Genomic DNA, 14,563 nt, shown 5'->3' with positions numbered 1-14,563 from the left:
ATCTCTAAAAAAGGGGCTGCAACGGATCTGATAAAAACTGATCCAGATTTGAACACTGTCCTGACGTCGGGACAGTGGCGCTACGGCTATTGGGCCAACTCCACCAATCAGGAGGAGACAGCCACGGCCATTGCCGTTCGAAAGCGCTGGAGACGCTGTAGTACATATGCCAGGCCTGTAAGTGGTGCTGTTCTCACTGAATCAGCCCTTGCAAAAACAGAGCTAAAAAAGTGCAAATTGAGCGAAATGAGGCATGGCTAAAATGCATGATCTGTGGTATTTTGAAAAAAGAAAAGTATAAATATGCCTTATATAGGTATGGTCCTACACTATATTATTCAAATATAGCATGATAGGTCCACTTTAAGCCAAAACCAGGAACAGGAAGGTGAAATAGGATTTGAATTTGTAACGTTTTGTTTACTCAGATTTATATACGGTGCTGTTTTCTGACACATCTCTTACTCACGTTTTTTTTTTTTTTTTTTTTGGCTTGTCTTTAAACCCTCCCTTTGGCATTGCCAGACTAAGTTATGTGGATTGCCTGTGAAGATGTGATATCTTGGAAGCACTCAGACTGCCCCCAGAGAATTGGCCTGTAAACCATCATTAGCGAGCGGAGAGAAGTGTAAGTCTTTAAAATGTTAGATCCAGCTGACGTGCCATATAACCCCCTTTTATTCCCAGTGACAAACCAAACCATCTAAAATCATGTATAATTATGGCGAGGCAAATCCAATTTACCCCTTCTTTAAGTACGCTTCTCTAAATAAATGAAATTATACATTCAGAAACACAAAGCAGTATTTCACAAACTCTCAATGCAACTGTGTGCAAATAGCATTTTAAGTGATTACTTTGATTCTTAGATGTGATGGATTAAACTCAATAGAAGAGTATTGGGATTTGTCTTTCTGATCTTGTGGACTTTAAGAATAAATAAATAAAAGCCCTGACTTTTGATGCCGTCGTGCCAAGACAGAATTTCATATTTAGCTCTGACATCTTTGACAATTGGGGAGAGAGAGGCAACCTTCACAACTTTCAAACGCACATAAAAGTTAGATCAGTTGCATTTTTTAAAGGTGCGAAGGGAAGCCACCACACTCAGCCGAATCAACATTTCAAAGTCTTCATGGAGCCCTTGACTTTTGTGGCAGATCACAGGAGAGTGGATTGGCAAGACTCATTTACATCGTTCAGAAATCACTGGCTGGTCTAGCTTGAAAAGAAAAATACCCTTTACACGGCTTAAATATAACCTTTTGTCTCATACGCTGCAATAAAAATAGTGAGAACAGTCATAAATGAAGTGTTACATGCAAATTAAAAACAAGAATAGGACAGAAGGATGTCTAATTGTTGTTTCCATGTTGCTAGAATGTGTTATAATAAAAGAAATGTGGAGTGACTCCTTGTGCAAGCCAGATCCGTGGACCTGTCAGTTGATTAGTCCTCTTGATTACCATTTTATAAGAGGCCCCGCGCTCCATTATTTGCATTCCTATTTAGCCATGATTTTGCAGAGGGCACGCCGTGATTAAACTTGTCAAGAGGCTTGATTGACAGGGTCAAATCTTCACATTCCTTCCTGCTGGAATAAGAAAAAAGAGAAAGTAAAATAGACACTGGATGTGTCAGCTTCCCTTCCCTTTCCTTTTCCTCTCCCACCAAACTCCCCCCTCTCCTCCCCTCCTCCCCCCCCCCCCCCCCCCCCTTACAATCTCCATCAGGAATGTTTTAATTTTAGGGATGGATTCTGCCTGTCAAGCGGGGCTGGATGGCCCTGTAGTTCAGACGATGAGATGTGATGGGTGTAAAACAATAAAAAATGTAAAAAAGGACCAGGAGATGAGAGAGAACAAAGAGGAAAAGAGCTCACTTTATTGGACAGATTTAATTACACTGAATAGAGATTAAGGCAGGCAATCCACTGAGGTGTGAAATTAACCCTTGATTACTGATGAAGCTCCGAACAGAGGCTGAAAACAACAGTTCAAAAAAGATTGACCACTTGGAAGAGGTGGTAATTATTTCAGATATCACCTTTTTTTTCTTCCAATGTGGATAGGTAATGTTTGCATGCATAAATGAAGGGGGGTAGGTAACTACATTATTAACCAGGCTGAACAGGCGAACACAGAGAGGCTCGACGTGGTCTGAAATCCAGCAGCTTGCTTGCATCAGAGATTATAACCTTTCTGTTAAACCGGGCTCCTACCCTGCAGGGGATTTGTGGCCATGGAGGGAAAAGAAAAATACAATTAAAAATGCAGAAATTAGTTGATGCAATCTGCTCTCTGTAAATGGTGTTTTATACTCATGAAATACCACTGTGTGATTTAGAAGATGGCAGAAATTGGTGTAAATGTAGCAATAGCAGTTTATGTTTGCTTCTTAAATCTGAATCAGAATTCCTTTATTTGTCCCACAGAGGCGAAGTTTACATTGTAACAGCAAAAGTATAAATGGTGACAACAAATATATACAAATTGAAAGGCATGAACATATTTTCTTTAATGAAAATTATTAAAAGTACACATTTCAGGTAGATAAATAAGTAGCAGCAGCAATATTTATGACATAAATTAGGTGTAGGGTAGTACAATTATATATTGCACAGAGTTACTTACAGATACTTGTAATACATGGTCTAACTAAGAAGTAGCAGACAGTAGTAATAATAATAATCTGGTACATATTGCAAATAAAGTGTAATTGCACAACAACGGTGTCATAGTCTTTCTTTGAGTTTTTTTTACATTATTGCACATTGGTGTTATTTCCCAACTGTCTGTGTGTGTGTGTGTGTGTGTGTGTGTGTGTGTGTGTGTGTGTGTGTGTGTGTGTGTGTGTGTGTGTGTGTGTGTGTGTGTGTGTGTGTGTGTGTGTGTGTGTGTGTGTGTGTGTGTGTGTGTGTGTGTGTGTGTGTGTGTGTGTGTGTGTGTGTGTGTGTGTGTGTGTGCGTGCGTGCGTGCGTGCGTGCGTGCGTGCGTGCGTGCGTGCGTGCGTGCGTGCGTGCGTGCAGTCTGACTGCTGCAGGAAGGAAGGAAGGAAGGAAGGGTCACAAATGTTACAAAGTGCTACAAGTTCAAAAAGAACATGAAATTATATTACAAAATAAAATAAGAAAACATAGAGGCCATGTTTATAGCAGAGTGATATTATCTGTCTCCCTATCACCATGCATTATCATCCAGGGGGGAAATGGGACATCTTTCCGTTCAGACCTGATGTTCACAACTCGAAGACAAAATGCACTGCCCCGGCAAAGCTAGCTGTTCGTATAATTAGCAGTAATTAATGAACAGAAAGCCAAGACTCGTTTGTATTTTTAAATGATCTTAAATGATCCCATTAGCACTTGTCATAGTCCTGTACACTAAACAGCGTGAGTTCAATTAGATTTTTGTCATATTAAAGTGCTTTCCCGATGCCACATTTAAAGTCTTATCCAGTTGTGTTTTTTTTGCCCAAATTATCTGCAAGATGGCTTCGACAAATCTCTCCCGCACCATACGGTCTGAATACCCCGAAGTCACAAACACTCTGCTGTATTTCTGTCTTATGAAAAGTGTTTAGTGCTTTGTATTATATCGGGTATCTAGGCTAAACCACCACTGCCTACCTCTTATCCCTAACTGTGCGTGCATGACAGCGTGCATACAATAAAATATGTACCCTGTCTTGTACATTTCATTCTCCGGTGCTGAACGGACAAGGGAGGAGGACGGAGAGGAGAAATAAAGTGCCATAATGAATCTAAGGGGCATAATTCATTCTGATCAAACGCACTCAGGGATGAGTCATGCTCCGGTGAACCCTTCTGACCACTGATGGCTCTACAGCAGAGAAGAGGATGAGGCGGGATTGACGAGCGCACATAAATTCTAATTATTCCCAATGTATGCGATCCTGCAAATGGCCGTCCTCGCAGTGGTGGCCTAGCGATGGTTTTCTCTAACAATCCCAACCCCTCCCCTTCTCAAAATGTCCCCCCTTAGACTTTTTATGAAGAGCTCTGGCTGTAAACCTGGGACAGGAGCTATAGAGCAGAAGGAATGAAAGCAGCGGGTCGTGTAGTTCGTACAGAAGGGAGAAAAACACAGTGGTGCCGGGGAAAGAAAAAGTACGATGATCAATTAATCCAGGCAGTAATTGGATGAGTGTGTATGTAAAGCGGTAACGCTGTAATGAAAGTCATCCATTGTGCACAATCCCTCCCTGGCCGGTGAACCATCCCCCTCATCATCCTCTGAATCTCAGGTGCTTAGCCATGCAAATCTGTCTGACAGCCCAGTACATCTCTGTCTGCCTAATTGGACAGTATAGAGTTGTTTATGGGTATTGCAGACATTTAGGACTCAGTTGGGGGCTGCTCAAAAATCATTAGCGAACGGCCCCTGTTACTGGACTGTCAGCTTCACTTCACCGACGTCAAAGCACCGCCATAAAAAAATGTTTATCTCTGTCAACAACGGGGAAAGGCTCCTTTTAAATGGAACAGTATACTTGCTGAACATTCAAACATGTTATGAAATGAGAGTATGTGGATGCTAGCAGCTTGTAATAACAGTCCCACGGCTAGTTTTTGATGTGTAGGCAAGGTGTTTCTTATTAATTAGAAAAACAATCCGTCTGTAGAATTTGCAGTGGTGGATGTTTACTTAAATACCTCTAATGAAAGGTGTGAAAATATAATATGTGTGTCTTTTAATTGAGTTTTAGTCCCTCATACCCTCTATACTTTTGGAGGGAGGAAGATTTTAAGATGTTATAACCAATGTTTGTTATACATTATAGGAAGCAAGCATCTTTCAGCTTTTCCGGCCTACACTGTTACTGTTTCGATTTGCTTCCCAAAGGTCAGCTATTTCAGTGAAATGGCTCGAAGGGCCTCAGCATTGGCACAGTAAGAGACTAGATGGTTAATTAATTGGAGAATTTAGCTGCTAAACAGCCTGATATTTCCATAAGGAGATGGTAGAGACCAAAAAATAGCTAAAAGGAGCGTTTTAGTGGACAAACATCAGGCGGACAGAAAGGCAATTCCTAAAAAACGATGAAAGTTGCTTTGTGACGGCTGGACTCATAAATAAGCAACTGTTAGCTGACAAATTCTCCATTTGAACTTACAATATGATGCCAGTGTTGTGTTTGCAGTCCAAATGGGGCAACAAAATATAAAATGCTATTTAAAGAACCTTTTTCAACCTGTCTCCTTTTCTTCATCCACATGTAATATTCATAAACTAAATGGATTTGATTGTTGAAATCAAGAGACATTTAAAATACATAATTGGTTAACTCATTATCTGATCATTTGGAATCATTATTAGCTAAATGTGGGTACGCAAGCGTTTTCTGTGTTATTCTCTGGTTGACTTGTGAGAGCGACTATAACAATTGTTGTAAATTGGTTCAGCAAAGGGCGAGATACCCTGACTTATGTTCTGCAGTGTGAGTCAAACTTCAAAAACGCTGAATCAATTCTCATAATACAACGCAACTGCTTCTTTCATTAGTGTTTCTCTGCCTGTTAAATGCCCTCATCTTTCTTAATCCATTTACTGTCGTTTCTGTCAATTATTTAAGGTCTCAAACCTAAAATACCCTTATAGCATCATCAGGGTTGATTTCTCAGGCTCTGCAGTAATCTCCATGACGTGTAAACTGATCCTTTAATAACACTTTTCATAATCAGTAAGTAGATTAAGTCATTTATCATGTAAACATTTGCTGGTTCCAGATTCTAAATTGGGAATACTTTGGGCCTTTCTGAATGTTGTATGATTGGTAATAGAATATGTGACAAAACAAGCCATTTCAATATGTCACCCTGGGCTACTGCGGGTATTGATGGGTATAATAACTATTTAGTGACGTTTTATAGACAAAGAAATTAGTCAATTCAGTGGAAAAATAACCGACAGATTAAATAAATATAATAATCATTTGTTCCAGGCTTAATTGGTTCTATTTAAAATCGTACTTTATCAAAGAACAAAGGGAAGAAAAACATCCAAAATGGCTCTAAAAGAATTAAGTTAAATGTAGTAGTTTTGTCTTTTGTACTTGTATATATCTACTTGTATATTGTGACTTGTTATGTTTCTGTTTGTGTTACATGCCAAAGGACTATGGATGTAAATAATCATTTTTGCGAACTTGTAACGTTTTTGTACATCCTGTATTTCATCTGATGTTCATTAAGTTGCACTGTCCCTATCAAACAAGACCTTTTTGAACATGCATTTAAACATTTTACAATATGAACCTGAAAATGAGAACAATATGTCCTCTTAAACAAGTCTTAAAACATCCTCTGTTGTGTCCTCATGTCCTCTGTTCTTTACATTACATTATTGCATTTGATGTTAAGGTCAATCCAAAAGTCATGAAAGTAATCAGGTTTACTTACTTTTATGCTGTGATACATACACTAAGTATTGATACAAAATGTTTTAAAGATAACTAATAGAATATAATAGAATTGGGAGGGATGAAACCCCCTTTAATGGTCACACATGCAGAGCACACAGCACACACAGTGACATTTGTTCTCTGCTTTTAACCCATCCTAGTACCAGGAGTGTATACTAGGAGAAGTGGGCAGCTATTGTACAGCGTAATTGTAACGGATTACATTTTTAAAGTAACCCTCCAAACCCTGCAAATGAACAAATAAATACACATGTTAAATAAGTAAACATAACATTTTGAACATTCCACATCTGGTTTAGTGCACTAGACTGTTAAACACCTGCACTTTTGAAAGAACATCCATAACATTCATCTGTTTGCAACTCATATATATCAATATTCCAATTTCTGTATTTAGACTATTCTGCACTGTTTCTATTATATTCTATTTTATTGTATTTACTTGCACTAGTTTATCTGTTTTATTGTGTTGCACTGTTGGAGGAGCCTGTTACCTACACTGTAGCTAAGCACACATGACAATAAAAGCCTTGAAACCTTGAAACTAACATCTCCACCAATGCATTAGTTTTCACCAAAACCCCAAAAGTCACCCGTTCTCCGTCTCGCTGCCCTCTGAGCTCCCACCGGCTCCGAACACAGGCTGCAGGTCGGGCTTATGAATGTTCAAACTGAAGGCACTCTGATTTGCATGGCTGAACACGGCGAGGCAGGGGAACAGGTCAGAGGGAGTCCAGAGACACGAGCTTTTAGAGGGATGAGGCTGCGCCAGGCTGCATGGAGGTGATGTGCTCATTGCTCTGATGTGACCTCACACACAGCGGGAACAAAAGAGGAGCTGCAGGGCTGAGCTGAGATCAAACACCTCACAGAACGCCCGCTGTACAGTAACTGTAAACATTACAGAACACGCAGCACGACGACTAGGATTAATCATCAATGTTATTTATTAGCGTTCATTAACACAAAGCCATTTGAAAGACAAACCTCCAGCCGGCGGTAATGGCCGTGTCATCAAGCGGTCTTCCAGTTTTCCGCAGAGGGACTGTTTTATCATTGCACTTATCTCTGTCAGGATGCAAATGTAGTGCACGATTGATCGGAGTGACCACAGAAAAAGACTTTCCGCAATGGGCAAAAAACTGGTGACAAGACAAGGGTAAATTCAGAAGGTGGACTCTTTTTCCCCTCTCCTCCGTTTCTCTGGCTCTTTAAACCTCTCCATCTTTATAGCTGAGCCAATCAATGGCAAACCAGTGTCTATTGTCTGTTCTGTGCTCAGGCCACTGCCCTCCTCCAGCACCCCCATTACAGAAATGTTTCTTCCCATCAGTGCCTTTACTTATCACTTCCCGGGTGACATTGAACTTCCTATGCCCCGGCCGCCGAGACACATCTCTGAACTCACACAATTACTCTTCATCCCCACTAACAATTTAGTAATGAAGTATTGATTTCCAGATTCCTCTCTTATGGATGATATTAGATTTTGTTTGATAAACTGTGCCTGGGCCTCTAATCTGCACTGTCCCTTTTCCCACTGTCTGTAAAACAAAGTGCCACTGGAGAGATAATGACCAGGGAACATCGATGAACTCATTTCATCAATTTGTAACACTTGACAATGAAAAAGGGCAGGCATTTTTCAAGCAGCAATGTCAAAGTTTATTGCTCTGGGTACGGTCTTATTGGAAGCCAGACATCTTGAGCAGCGTTCAGCTTTAATTTATGGGCCCCAGTGTGCCAGTTACTTTTAAAGGAAATGTTTGGATACTGGGAGGATATTAGTGTTGCACCTGGGTTGTCTGATTTCCACAGCCACCGGGGATTCATGTGTCATGTTAGACAATATAAAAACAGCAGAGGAGAGGCTGAAACTCCAGCTATTTGCAATGCAGAGAAACTGCAGTTTAGGGCATAAATCATGCTGAGGTGTTACATGCATGTCACACATGCACTGATGTAGGAGCCACATAAATGCTCGAATACTAATGTGTTCTGGCTAAACTTTTCTACAGAGAGTCAAATGTATCATCACTGACAATAGGTACATGTTAGAATGTAATCTATATTCATTCGAGCTATGTTTTAGATGCATCTTGCCTCAAACAAAGGGATTGCAGACTCTGCATTTGTACATCTCTTTGTGTGTCTGTGGTCTTTGATAATTGGAAATAAATATGAACGATGGTCTTCATCATAAAGCAAGATTACAAGTTAAGCCAGGTTTACTTATTTAAGTGTAGGTTATAGTCTGTTGCTATAGAGTGGTGCAGTAATCTTAAAACCCAGAAAAAACGTAGCATGTTACCACTTCCGGTTCCATTGTCCCGAAGTCAATGGTCTTTTAAACGTGTTAGGTTACAAGCCTGAAATAAGGTCTGAAGTTAACACAAACATGTGAATAACCCAAGCTTCCATGTGTCATAAAAAAGGCAGATACAAATAAGTGACTACATGAACTACTTATCGTCATCACACCGACACAAGTCCGACTTTAGCTTAGTGACGCGCAGCCATGTGACCAGGATGTTGTTTGTTTAGCATAACTCCAGCTTTTATTTATCCTCAATTGATATCTTATGGTAATTGTACATTGTTTAGTGCTGATTATCAAATGTTAGCATGCTAACACGCAAAACTTAGACAATGAACATAGTAAAACATTAGACCTGCTAAACACCAGCCTGTTAGCGTTTTTATCATTAGCATGTTGCGACGCTAACAATAGCGTTTAGCTCAAAGCTTTGTCGTGCCTAGTGCAGCCTCAAATAGGTGCTACACGTGGACTCTAAATCTTGTTTAACCAGACTCAAATGAGTCTGATTTCATCAGTTCTGGGTTAGGGTTGGCTTTATGAAACAGATTTATCCTGGTTTGGTTTCATTCAAGACGGCTTTTCAGAATTAAAGTCTGAATAGTTTCAGTTTATTACATTTCCTCCAGTATATGCTAAGCTTAACCTTTGCAAAACTAAACAGTTATACATTGAGAAGCACCACCTGTGTTTGGGTGATGGGTGAGAACACTGCAGAAGCGTTGCCTCTAAATGAGTTTATCTTTCCAAATATCACAGAGACAACTTTACATGAATCATCCAACCATTTGTAGATTTTTAAACTTGTGTTTTAGCATTAAATGTATATATGTACTGCATCTCTGTTTGCTAAATAAACCCAGTGTTTTCTTTATGTGTGCTCCTGCACAAACAATTTATCTGGTGCAAAGTCAAATCATTTATTCCCCCTCATTCATCCAGATAGAATGAGAGACCAGAGGAACAACAGCCAATTTAGACTGAAAATCCCAGTTCAGCTCAGGGTAATCTGATTTCTCTGCTCCCCAGAAATCTACATGTATAGTGCTTATCAACTGGATTACTGGCAGGTAGGAAGAATAACCCAATTTGAGGTTACTTGTTTCTCTGTGTGTAGTATTCAGTGTCACATTGCATTAGAAGAGGAGGGCTATTGCTTTGTGCAATGGATGCGTTACTTCCTCGCTCCTCCCTGCACAGATCTGACTGCTCCTGCATTTGTATGTTGTTTTTTTGCATTAAACCACCACATAGAATAAATGTAAATGTACTGCAATCAGATAATGGCTTTAAGGTATGTATTTAAATAGAAAATACAGGTCACAGCATACCCACTTTTTATGCAAGGGACTATACATGCATCTCCATCCACCACTTTGTATGCACATTTTCAATTTGTGCATAACAAAACCCAGTGAAATGCAGAACATGTTAATAGAATCTCAAGCTGTTGCTAAAAAAGTTGAAAAAGGTGGAAACAGTGTACTGTTAAAGCAAAATGAGACAAAGCACAATGGAAAAGTATTTGTATTGTTTCACACAGTTCTTATTCCTCATATTTATACATAAAACAAATAGAAATGTTATATTTCCATTCAAGTGCACATTGTTGTCACATTTTTTTTTTTGATTATGTCATTGTGTTGCCGGTTTTTTCTGTGAAGGTAACATAGTCCTCCAGGTTGAGAAATTGCATAAAATCGCATAATAGTGGATGGGAAGAAGCATTCATTTCTGTTTTCTGTTTCTGTTTCTTTCATTCTTTTGTGTTCATCCTTCGTTCATCGTATTGTGTACATTGTTTAGGGCCAGTTAACAAATGTTAGCATGTTAACACTCAAAACTAAGACAGTATGTAGTATGTACATTGCATTGTAAATACTGCTATATTTTATTTTACTATCTTTTTTATAATTTTTTATGTTATTATAGTTTTCTTATAATAGTTCTCTATCTGTGTTTTTTTATTTTGTATTTACTTTTATGTATGCACCACGACACCAAGTCAAATACCTCGTACGTGTCAACCTACCTGGTAATAAACCTGTTTCTGATTCTGATTCTGACATGCTTGTGTGAGTCGGGATGCAATACAATGTGAGGACAACCGTTTTATATCAACTGTTCTTTTTTTGTACGTATTCCTTATTGTACATACTAACATACTTTATTTAGAAAAATGTGAATAATGTTGAACGCAGGTTTTAAAACCCTAACTCAGTGAAAATTCAATTATACTTTTGGGTGTAAACTTGACTTCTGTCTGTCTTCTTTCCAGGCACATGGTGAATGCTTTCATGTAGTGGTGACAGATCCTGCATGTGGTCCCACTCTGATCCCAGCATGAGCTACAGGAGGGCTGATCCCAGACCCCCCCAACCCCCCCCCCATCTGCAGATATTAAACAGGGTCTACTACGGGTTGTGGTAACGGATGGCCACCGTCCACGTACCCTCATCACCACAGAGGTCAATCTGCCTGGAACAAGAGCTGCTCTCCCTCCAAGGTGATTATTGATAAAGGATGACACGCCAATGTAGACACAGGAGAAATTATACTCCGGGGCCAATCACGTCTCCTCTCTTGTTTCTGGAGACGGAGACCTTGCCTAATGTATAAATACTGTGGTGGGACACTATTCCCATACCGACTGAGTGACTATAAAAGAAACGGAGTGGAAACCATCAGGGATGCAGGGAGCCATGTCAGTTTCCTTTAGACACAGTCCTCTTAATATCTTTTAAAGGAAACAATCATCTTTCCTGATGAACCAAAATGTCCTGTAGCAGCCAAGGTCAAGCTCACACAGACACACACAGACACACAACCACAGTAAATGCATCATGTGTTCAACTGTGCATTATGTACTCTCCCCCCCCCCCCCCCCCCCCCCCCCCCCCCCCCTCTGTCCACTGTGTTTCCATCTCAAGGTGCTGAAAGGCAGATGCTCCAAATGAGTTTCTCATAAAAGTGGTAGTTAAATATATCACATTAACATCTGAATGTAACCTCCAGGCAGATCTGTTTGTATCTGAAAACTAGACCGTTTGTATTCGTTACAACATGTTTAGACCAGAGGGTAAATTAACTTCGCCTCATTAGAACATAAAGACATGTGTAATTATGTATTTGTTATGTACTATAATGTAATTTACAAGGCAATAATAACTGGTTGATACTCAGTTTCTGAATGTTTGATTACAAAATATAAAGTTAAATAAATAATTTTAAGTCAATATATAGATGTTCTCAGTTTATTCATGTATGGAAAATATATATATGGTTGGCTTTAGCTACCTTTTCAGGGACATAAATAGTCAACACGTATGTTTACACATTAATAAACATGAATAAGTATTAATATACTGACATCATAATCCATAAACCTTTAAAAACTAAAGATCTCTCCCATTTATTAATTGTTTTGCTCCTATAGTAATGGATTGTTGTGCAATCATTTTTATAGACAATCTCATGGTTTTGAATGTCTTATAAAGCACATTATCGTTGGAAATAAATAAACTGTTTTCCATATTGCTGCAGAAAAGGGAGTAGATAATGTCCTCGGTGACATTGTACGTATTCTGCACCGTAGCTTGTTGATTAGAACTGTAAGAGGCGGAAACTCAGGAAAAACAGTTGCTTAGGAGGTGCCATGTCCCACCAATCACTCTCCCTTTCTAAAGGGGCTCCAATGGCACCTGAGGGGGAATCTCATGGCTGTCATCCCAGAAAGCCTGCCGCACTGATGCCTGCTTACCATCTGCTCCCCATATGAGCAAAAACAGCCAATTGTCTCAGTGAAGGCACCTCAATCACACTGTCATCCAACTAATATACTTTAACATGTTTTTCGGGTAGATTTGGACAACATCTTGGTAGAATCTGCAGCGCTTGAAGCCCCTATTTGGCTCGTGTAGATAAGAGTAAATGATCGTGTGTGTGTGTGTGTGTGTGTGTGTATGTGTGTGTGTGTGTTTGAAATGTATATCATAGCCCTGCCCTGTCTCAGCATGGACTTGGCATCTGACAGTGAAAAAAGCCGAACAGTGGGACCCTGTCAGTGTTACACTTCCTGTAAATAACCCCGCCATGCCTTTGGTTTTATCATTCCCTGCAAATGATTCCGGGGCCCCTCCAGAGTCGACAAGAAATAGCATTATTTTATGGCATGGAAAAAAGAGGAGATAAAAAGAAGAGCCAGGCAGAGAAAAAGGGAGATGGGGCTAAAAAAGGTCCTTCAGGGAACATGGTGTAAATGAAGTTCCAGGAATGACACAGGCGAGCAATGAGGCGTGGATGGAAAATATACGCTGCACATCATCGGATAGAGATGCCAGTGAAAATGGCTTCATTGAAGTGTCAGCCCTCATCCATCAATCAATCATCCGCAAGAAACAATAACGCTGCGGCGATGGGGCAGCTTTTATGGGGCTTACTCATGGGTATCGGAAACAGCACTTAAGTGTAGTTCTGACACTGGGAGAAAAACAGAGGTGAGGTGCTGCTCGGCTTATTCCACATGCAGGTAGAGCAGATAGGAGGGTGGGGAGGCGGGGGGGGGGGGGGGGGGGGGGGGTAAATATACAGTGCCCCCTCTGGCAGAAAAGCTCTGGACAGTTTTTATCTTCACAACAGCAGTGGATTTCAAGAGAACGAAAATATACTTTGGGTCTGTTTGAATTGCATACGTTTTATATTATACATATAGTGCGTCCCAGATGCTGAGTATGTGGATTTTGTGTTGGAGAGAAAAGGCCTGTTGTATAGCAACAGTCTCACGGCATTTCGTGTTATAGTCACGAAATTAATCTATTGATTCGTGTTCACCAACACGATTTTCGCATTTTTTTCGTGTCACACGATTTTAAAAGCAATGTAAATAATAACAAATTTGAAGGAAAAAGAGATAAAAAAAAAATACAGATTTCAGTATTCTGACACAGAACGATTTTAGAAGCAATGTATTTCTATTGGTAGTATGTTTCGTGCCTGCACCAAATAATGACACATTAGAAGGAAAAAAAGATGACAAAAAATACAGATGTCAGTATTCTGAGGCTCTGAGGCCCATTTATTTTCCTCGCGGACGGCAAAAAAAAGTCCGACATTATACAATTTAAAATAAAAGGGTTAGGTTAGGCTTAGGGTAAGATATTGAGTAAGAAAATGTTTTTATGAACCACACAGCTTCTCGTCTTCCAAGACCCGGCCGGACAAAAATACGTGGTGCAGGCACGAAACATACTACCAATAGAAATACATTGCTTTTAAAATCGTTCTGTGTGACACGAAAAAAATGCAATGTGTTGGTGAACACGAATAGATTAAATTAATTTCGTGACTATAACACGAAATGCCGTGAGACTGGGTTGTGTATAGCCTACTAAATTAGCAAGCATTGAGTATGAGATTTAAGTTTATTTTTAATTTGTTATGAAACATCATCAAACATTGAATTGAGTCGAAGAAATCATTTACATTTATGATGAGAAATGTTCATTTTATTGTGGCTCAATAGCCAAATTCATGGTTAAAAAGCATATTTCGTCATAAATGTAGTTGGCAGTAAGCAGTTATTACAGATTCAGTGTGTAACATGCAGTACATTAATATGTAGTATGTCAGTAGCCTATACATAATGTTAGTATGCGATTTTGTACAAAACAACAAGAGTCTATGTTAGCAGCTCTGGGAGGCTTTACTAATGCCTAGCCTTCGAGCTAAAGGCTAACATCAGCCAGATTGAGTGTGTAATATGCAACAAATTAATAAGCAGTATGTTAGTTTGTGTAATGCAAG

Source organism: Trematomus bernacchii, unplaced genomic scaffold (assembly GCF_902827165.1).
Source record: "Trematomus bernacchii unplaced genomic scaffold, fTreBer1.1, whole genome shotgun sequence".
NCBI lineage: Eukaryota > Metazoa > Chordata > Actinopteri > Perciformes > Nototheniidae > Trematomus > Trematomus bernacchii.
The sequence above is the reverse complement of the archived record's forward strand: the minus strand, read 5'-3'. Positions refer to the sequence as shown.